The following is an 8,294-nucleotide window of genomic DNA, read 5'->3' as shown; positions in this document are numbered from 1 at the left end:
GTTCTCAACTAGCCTACCTGGTTAAATAAAGGTGTTCTCAACTGGCCTACCTGGTTAAATAAAGGTGTTCTCAACTAGCCTACCTGGTTAAATAACAATAAATAAAAGGTTGTGGGTTAATTTCCCACAAGGGATCAGTATTAAATGTATTAAATTTAAATGTACTCACTACGGCAAGTTTCTCTGTATAACAGTGTCTGCTAAAATGTAATTAAAAAATGGAGTAATTTATTTTCCTTAAATACCATTTTAGTTTGTTCAGCCATCCCTATCAGAAACATGAATAGGGTTTTGGAATAGAAATGAGGTCTGAGGTTAACACAGGTTTAGGAGATCTTATATGTTTTGTTTTATGAGATAATATCAGTCAGTTAAGATGACTTATGAATTATGAAATCTTTATGTGCTTTGTGTTAAAAAAAAAAAAAATTACATAAATGCTTCAAAATGCACAAAAAGGGAGTGAAGTTAGCTAATGAAGATAATCTCATAGAACAAAACGTATAAAATCTCCTATATCTGTGTTTACCACATAACCCATGTTCGGCCTTTATCAAACGAAATCCCTACAAAAACGTAATTCATTTTCATCCATGTCGGAGTTAATGCCTACAAAAAGACGCCATTACTATTTCTCTCCAGGCAACAGCAATTCAAGAACGACCCACCAACCGTGTCCCCAGCCAACCAGACTCTGATGTAGCTTCCTGAAGGAGGAGGGACTTACTAATTTACTGCCTGTCCGTCTGCTTTCCAGGCATATAAAAACCCCACCTCTTCCTTTCTCCGACAGTTCTGCCTTCTCTTCTGAATCCTCGACGTCAGCCTGTGAAGGAAAAGAAAACTAGACAAAATGGTGAGTGATGACGCAGATTATAAAGTCATTTATGTATTTATTTCACATGGTATTCAAACGAAAATGGTAGGATTAGATAAAGTTGAAAAGCATTTGGACGATGGATTCTGTTATATAAAGACCATGGAGGTGGCACATGCCTGAAATTAGTTTCGCCTACTACTTATTCATTTTGTAATTAATTGTAACCTTTTATTTAACTAGGCAATGACAACGTCACAGTGTACTCATCATTCTATAAAGTATTTAGAACGTACTGTTTTAGTAAAAATGACTGCAGTAATAAATAGCGTACCAAGTTCACCCATCCTGAGAATGTAATCTAATGCGCAATTGGCTTTGATTCCCGCCCTTAACTCTCATTATCAGCGGATTCTCTGCGTTGCCTGTTCTTCATATGTCGATGTTAGAGTGTTATGTATACAGCTAATTAAGGATGCATGTGATTTACAATTATTTAGGTTAAATAAAAAAATGTAAATGTATTTGTTTGAAAGAATCAATAGCTGTACATCCAATGTGGGTCATTGTTCTACTTGATCATAGACTGTCCATTGTTTAAATGCATTTTTTTAAAACACCACTTCAGGACAAAAACACGAATTGCAGATTTTTAAAAATTATATTACAAAAAATGTATTTTTTTTTTTGAAAAAGGAAAAAAAATCGGCATTTCAAAGAGGAGGATGACATGACGCAAAGAAGCGGTTTAGGATGGTGGCCATTTTCTGTGAGATCTGTCGCTGTTCCACTGCAGCTGGTTGGAGGGAGGGGGAGGAAGGGGGTGGGGCACAGGAACAAGGCACGCCTTTTCGTCTCCGATCCTCTCTGCTCTTAAAGATACAGGGTCATTAAAAAAAAACCCACAAATGGCAGAGGATTTGCAAGAACTTACAGTATGAGTGTCGTATACCGAAAAGATGGTGACCTAGAGGATAGCCTCGCCAATGGCTGTGTTTGAGAGCATCAAAACGATGGCTGACTGATCTACAAATTAACTTTCATCATAAATAAATACTTTTATTTGTAGATCAGTCAGTCACAATTGACTCTTGATACATTGTGTTTTTGATCCCTTTGGATAGAGCCAATGACTTTGAATAAAATCACATGTATTTAACTAGGTAAGTCAGTTAAGAATAAATTCTTATCTACACTGACGGCCTACACCGCGCTCGCCAGCGTGGAAGTCCTAAAATGTAAACGAGATCCTTCTGCTTCGTTCAACCACCCCTAAGGGGGAACGAATGGGGTTTTGGAATAACCTCAGACCTTGTGTTTGGTGTTTTAACACTGGCTTAGGAGAATTATTATTTATTACCAACTGTAGATGCTTCAAAATTCACAAAGTTACGTTAGGACATTATATTACTGTAATAGACAATAAAAGGGAAATGGAGAAAGGTTGTCTTTTAGTAGTAAAAAAACGATCATGTTAGTTTACGCTTTAATATTCTATGAAACGGCTTTAAAGCTGAACATTTGCCTAGGCGTGACTTGATTAAAGTTTCCATGTGGTCGATCTCTTGTACCTCCTCTCTTTCAGCGTGAGTGTATCTCCATGCATGTGGGCCAAGCCGGAGTCCAGATGGGTAATGCCTGTTGGGAGCTGTACTGCCTGGAGCATGGGATCCAGCCGGACGGACAGATGCCCAGTGACAAGACTCGTGGAGGTGGAGACGACTCCTTCAACACCTTCTTCAGTGAGACCGGAGCTGGAAAGCATGTCCCCCGTGCCATCTTCGTTGATCTGGAGCCCACTGTCATTGGTAAGATGAGAAACTACAGGAAGTCCATTGGCTCAGTCTTTTGACTGAGTTGATTTTAATATTCTGTCCCGAAATATTCTGACTCTACCTTTTTGTCTTTCAGATGAGGTGAGGACTGGTATCTATCGCCAGCTGTTCCACCCTGAGCAGCTCATTACGGGTAAGGAAGATGCTGCCAACAACTACGCCCGCGGTCACTACACTATCGGCAAGGAGATCATTGACATCGTGCTGGACAGGACACGCAAACTGGTGAGTCGTCATTCTGAAATGGGGGTTCTAGTTAGGTTTCTACAGGTAACCTTTTTCCTTCAAGGATGTTCTATGGAACAAAGCTAAAGGTGTTTTTGGGTGGTTCTACCTAGAAGATAAAGGGTTATTTCACAGGAATAAGCCAAAAAACGTTTTGTGTTTCTGGGTAAAACTGGGCAAACATGTTCTCCATTGTATTCTTACTGGTGTAACTTCATTTCTCCATGCAGGCTGACCAGTGTACAGGTCTCCAGGGGTTCCTCATCTTCCACAGCTTCGGAGGAGGCACCGGTTCTGGTTTCACCTCCCTGCTGATGGAACGTCTGTCTGTGGACTACGGAAAGAAGTCTAAGCTTGAGTTCGCCGTTTACCCAGCTCCCCAGGTGTCCACGGCTGTGGTGGAGCCCTACAACTCCATCCTGACCACTCACACCACCCTGGAGCACTCCGACTGTGCCTTCATGGTGGACAATGAGGCCATCTATGACATCTGCCGCAGGAACCTCGATATTGAGCGTCCCTCGTACACCAACCTCAACAGGCTCATTGGTCAGATCGTCTCATCCATCACTGCCTCCCTGCGATTCGATGGAGCCCTGAATGTTGATCTGACAGAGTTCCAGACCAACTTGGTGCCCTACCCCCGTATCCACTTCCCTCTGGCCACCTATGCCCCGGTCATCTCTGCTGAGAAGGCCTATCACGAGCAGCTGTCAGTCGCTGACATCACCAACGCCTGCTTCGAGCCAGCCAATCAGATGGTGAAGTGTGACCCTCGTCACGGCAAATACATGGCCTGCTGTCTCCTGTACCGTGGTGACGTTGTTCCCAAAGATGTCAACTCTGCCATCGCTGCCATCAAGACCAAGAGGAGTATCCAGTTTGTGGACTGGTGTCCCACTGGGTTCAAGGTGGGTATCAACTACCAGCCCCCAACGGTGGTTCCTGGAGGAGACCTGGCCAAGGTCCAGAGGGCCGTGTGCATGCTGAGTAACACCACAGCCATCGCTGAGGCCTGGGCCCGTCTGGACCACAAGTTTGACCTGATGTATGCCAAGAGAGCCTTTGTGCACTGGTACGTTGGTGAGGGCATGGAGGAGGAGAGTTCTCTGAGGCCAGAGAGGACATGGCAGCCCTGGAGAAGGACTATGAAGAGGTGGGCACTGACAGCGTGGGAGAAGAGGATGAGGAGGGAGAGGAATATTAAAGGGTTAAACAAACTAGGTGTTTGCCACCCTACATTCCAACACCGTTGGAGTCCTACACTTAACGTGACATCAACACATTCCCCACTGTCATGGTAACAGTCTCTGTTACACCTCGTCATGTTGTGTCAGGGTTCTCAATAAACGCATCATAAACCAACTCTATAAATGTCACGTGTCTTGTCTAGATGGAAGATAGAATGTCAAATGAGTCTTTGGGGGGCTTTTGCAGAGACCACTGTCTACTGCTGTTAATATTAATACGCTCTTAACCTACTGAAGTTGCACAGGTAAAAAAAAAATATCACAATCATATTTTATCATCTTGAGGACTCATTAAACTTGATATTTTTTTGGGGCGGGGTGTCTGGATATTTTTGATATTCAACCCAACGTTTCTGCTGAACTTCACCATGAATGCTGATTGCAACTATATTGGGCTGAACCTCCCTTGAGTGGGAACCTCTAGCAGCGACGTGGTTTGAAATACTCTGCCTCCACCCTGTACTCACTGGTTTGACTGGGCTATTTGCTCTGACCATTTCCACCTAGCAAACATCACATACACAGTGACATGTTGCAGCTCTAGTGTTCATCTAATCAGGAGGTGGCACAGTATGCTAGTGTATTTATAAAGTGCTTATACAGAAACACAGCCTAAAACGGCAAGCAATTCAGCTCTAGAAGCATGGGGCTAGGAAAAACTTCCTAAAAAGGCAGGAACCTCGAGGAACCTCTTCTGGCTGTGCCGGGTGGATTATAACACCGTAGCCAAGATGTTCATAGATGACCAGCAGTGGTTGTAGAGGGAGCAACAGGTCAGCACCTCAGGAGTAAATGTCAGTTGGCTTTTCATAGCCGATCATTCAGAGTATCTCTTCCACTCCTGTCTCTAGAGTTGAAAACAGCAGGTCTGGTAGCACGTCCGGTGAACAGGTCAGGGTTCCATAGCTGCAGGCAGAACAGATGAAACTGGAGCAGCAGCACGACCAGGTGGACTGGGGACAGCAAGGAGTCACCATGCCAGGTAGTCCTGAAGCATGGTCCTAGGGCTCAGGACTGGGGACAGCAAGGAGTCACCAGGTAGGTAGGTCCCAGGGCTCAAGTCCTCCGGGAGGGAGAGAGAATTGCAGGGGCGTACTTAAATTCACAGGACACCCAGATAAGACAGGAGAAATACTCTAGACAAGACTGACACTAGCCTTCCCCAACACAAACTATTGCAGCATAAATACTGGAAGTAGTGATGCGGAATGTGAAATGTTCAAGGACTGACGCCATAGAGATGTCTAGAGATCTCTGCTTGGAATTAACCTGTTTTAGCATAGATATCGCTGGCCACCCCACATAGCCTGGTTCCTCTCTAGGTTTCTTCCTAGGTTTTGGCCTTTCTCGGGAGTTTTCCTAGCCACCGTGCTTCTACACCTGCATTGCTTGCTGTTTGGGGTTTTAGGCTGGGTTTCTGTACAGCACTTTGAGATATCAGCTGATGTATGAAGGGCTATATAAATAAATTTGATTTGGTTAAAGGCTTCCACCTAGTAGTCAGCTGGGTGGGGATGCTTTGTGGTGTGTATGAGCAATCAATGATCAGAGCATTGTCTTCAAAGTTTTGGTTCAAGACTCTGCATCACTGCAGGTGGTGGTGAATCACCAATATGGCTCCGCTAAGTGGCTCTGCCCACGCTCTCACACGCCACAATGGGACAATCTCTATAACTGACACCTGTCCTGTTTCATTTCATCCTGGCTTCTTTCTCATCAGTGGTGTATAGAATGTCTATGTGCCTAACACCAACCCAGTGGTTTTCACCAACCTGTGGCTACTGCAGTTGGTCTGCAATTTATTTTTTCAATGTTTTTTGTAGATATATTTTTATAGAATTTTTGTCATATATTTGTTTCAATGAAGAGCAATAAACAATGCCATTTAGTAGATTTTTGGTAAATTTTTGGGGGTCTCAAACCAATGAGTTACGGACCTTCTAGCAGCTCCATGAGTTACAGACCTAGCAGCTCTATGAGTTTCAGACCTTCTAGCAGCTCCATGAGTTACAGACCTTCTAGCAGATCCATGAGTTACAGACCTTCTAGCAGCTCCATGAGTTACAGACCTAGCAGCTCTATGAGTTTCAGACCTTCTAGCAGCTCCATGAGTTACAGACCTTCTAGCAGCTCCATGAGTTACAGACCTTCTAGCAGCTCCATGAGTTACAGACCTAGCAGCTCTATGAGTTTCAGACCTTCTAGCAGCTCCATGAGTTACAGACCTTCTAGCAGCTCCATGATTTTCAGACCTTCTAGCAGCTCCATGAGTTACAGACATTCTAGCAGCTCTATGATTTTCAGACCTTCTAGCAGCTCCATGAGTTACAGACCTTCTAGCAGCTCTATGAGTTACAGACCTTCTAGCAGCTCCATGAGTTACAGACCTTCTAGCAGCTTCAGCTCTAGCAGCTCCTTCCTCGGAGACGAGGCTACCCCAAACAATTTAATGAAATTCCATATTGCCTCCGTTGTCATTCAGTAAAACGTCTTAAGGATCGGACCCTTTTTTTCTCAATTTTAGCCTAAAATGACATACCCAAATCTAACTGCCTGTAGCTCAGGACCAGAAGCAAGGATATGCATATTCGTGATGCCATTTGAAAGGAAACACTTTGAAGCTTGTGGAAATGTGAAATTAATGTAGGAGAATATAACACAATAGATCTGGTAAAAGATAATACAAAGAAGAAAAAAACATTTATTTTCCAAAATGCTTTTGTTCTATCATCTTTGAAATGCAAGAGAAAGGCCATTATATCATCATGTAGTCTAGGCGCGATAGACATTTTGGCCACTAGATGGCAGTAGCGTATGTGCAAGTTTTACACTGATCCAATTTAACCATTGCATTACTGTTCAAAATGTTGTCTCAAGTCTGCACAAATGTGCTGAATTGGTCAATTGATACATTTTTAAGTACATAACTATAGAGAACATATAAAAATGATATGGTAAGGAAAAATGTAAGTTTACACACTCCCAGGAATGTCCTAAATTATGGATAATTAGCTTCCCTTCAGAAAATACACTAACCTTCACACATTTTGATGGGATGACCAGACACAGCAGGGGTTCAAACTGTAGAACCCAGTTCCTACATTTGAATATAAAAATGAATTTTATCAAACAAAACTATGCTACATTTGATCTCTGGGACCCTCAGGATGACAAATCACAGCAAGATTACTGAATGTAAGTACATTATTTCCATTTGTTTTTTTTTTTACTGTAATAGCTACTGTTAATTGGACAGTGCAGTTAGATTAACAAGAGTTTAAGCTTTCTGTTTTAATATAATACATGTCTATGTCCTGGGAAATGTTCATGTCACTTACAACGTTGTGCTAATCACGTTAGCTCAACCGTCTCGTATATCCAATACCTAATATGAGATCATCCATCATCTACATCCATCATCCTACATCCATCATCTACATCCATCATCTACATCCATCATCCTACATCCATCATCTACATCCATCATCTACATCCATCATCTCATCCATCATCCTACATCCATCATCCTACATCCACCATCTACATCAATCATCTACATCCTACATCCATCAACTACATCCTACATCCATCACCTACATCCATCATCTACATCCATCATTCATCAACCATCCTACATCCATCATCTCTATTCATCATCTACATCCATCAACTACATCCTACATCATCATCTACATCCTACATCCATCATCCTACATCCATCATCTACATTCATCATCTACATCCTACATCCATCAACTACATCCTACATCCATCATCTCTATTCATCATGCATCCATCAACATCCTACATCATCATCTACATCATCCATCATCCTACATCCATCATCTACATTCATCATCTACATTCATCATCTACATCCTACATCCATCAACTACATCCTACATCCATCATCTCTATTCATCATCTACATCCATCAACTACATCCTACATCCATCAACTACATCCTACATCCATCAACTACATCCTACATCATCATCTACATCCTACATCCATCATCCTACATCCATCATCTACATTCATCATCTACATCCATCAAAATCTACATCATCATCTACATCCTACATCCATCATCCTACATCCATCATCTACATCCACCATCTACATCCATCATCTACATCCTACATCATCATCTACATCCTACATCCA

The 8,294-nt window shown here is 42.5% G+C and overlaps 1 pseudogene across 1 annotated transcript; it reads left to right on the top strand.

Annotated features, from left to right (window-relative positions):
* Positions 1-707: 707 nt before the first annotated feature.
* On the top strand, positions 708-4,242 carry LOC127914925 (tubulin alpha chain-like; annotated as a pseudogene). The gene is made up of 4 exons (XR_008089433.1): positions 708-856; positions 2,403-2,625; positions 2,729-2,877; positions 3,108-4,242. The product of XR_008089433.1 is annotated as a tubulin alpha chain-like (transcript).
* The last annotated feature ends 4,052 nt before the right edge of the window (positions 4,243-8,294 follow it).

The sequence above is a fragment of the Oncorhynchus keta genome, chromosome 34, assembly GCF_023373465.1.
Source record: "Oncorhynchus keta strain PuntledgeMale-10-30-2019 chromosome 34, Oket_V2, whole genome shotgun sequence".
Classification (NCBI taxonomy): domain Eukaryota; kingdom Metazoa; phylum Chordata; class Actinopteri; order Salmoniformes; family Salmonidae; genus Oncorhynchus; species Oncorhynchus keta.
Note: the sequence above shows the minus strand (reverse complement) of the source record. Positions and strands in the feature narration are given on the sequence as shown.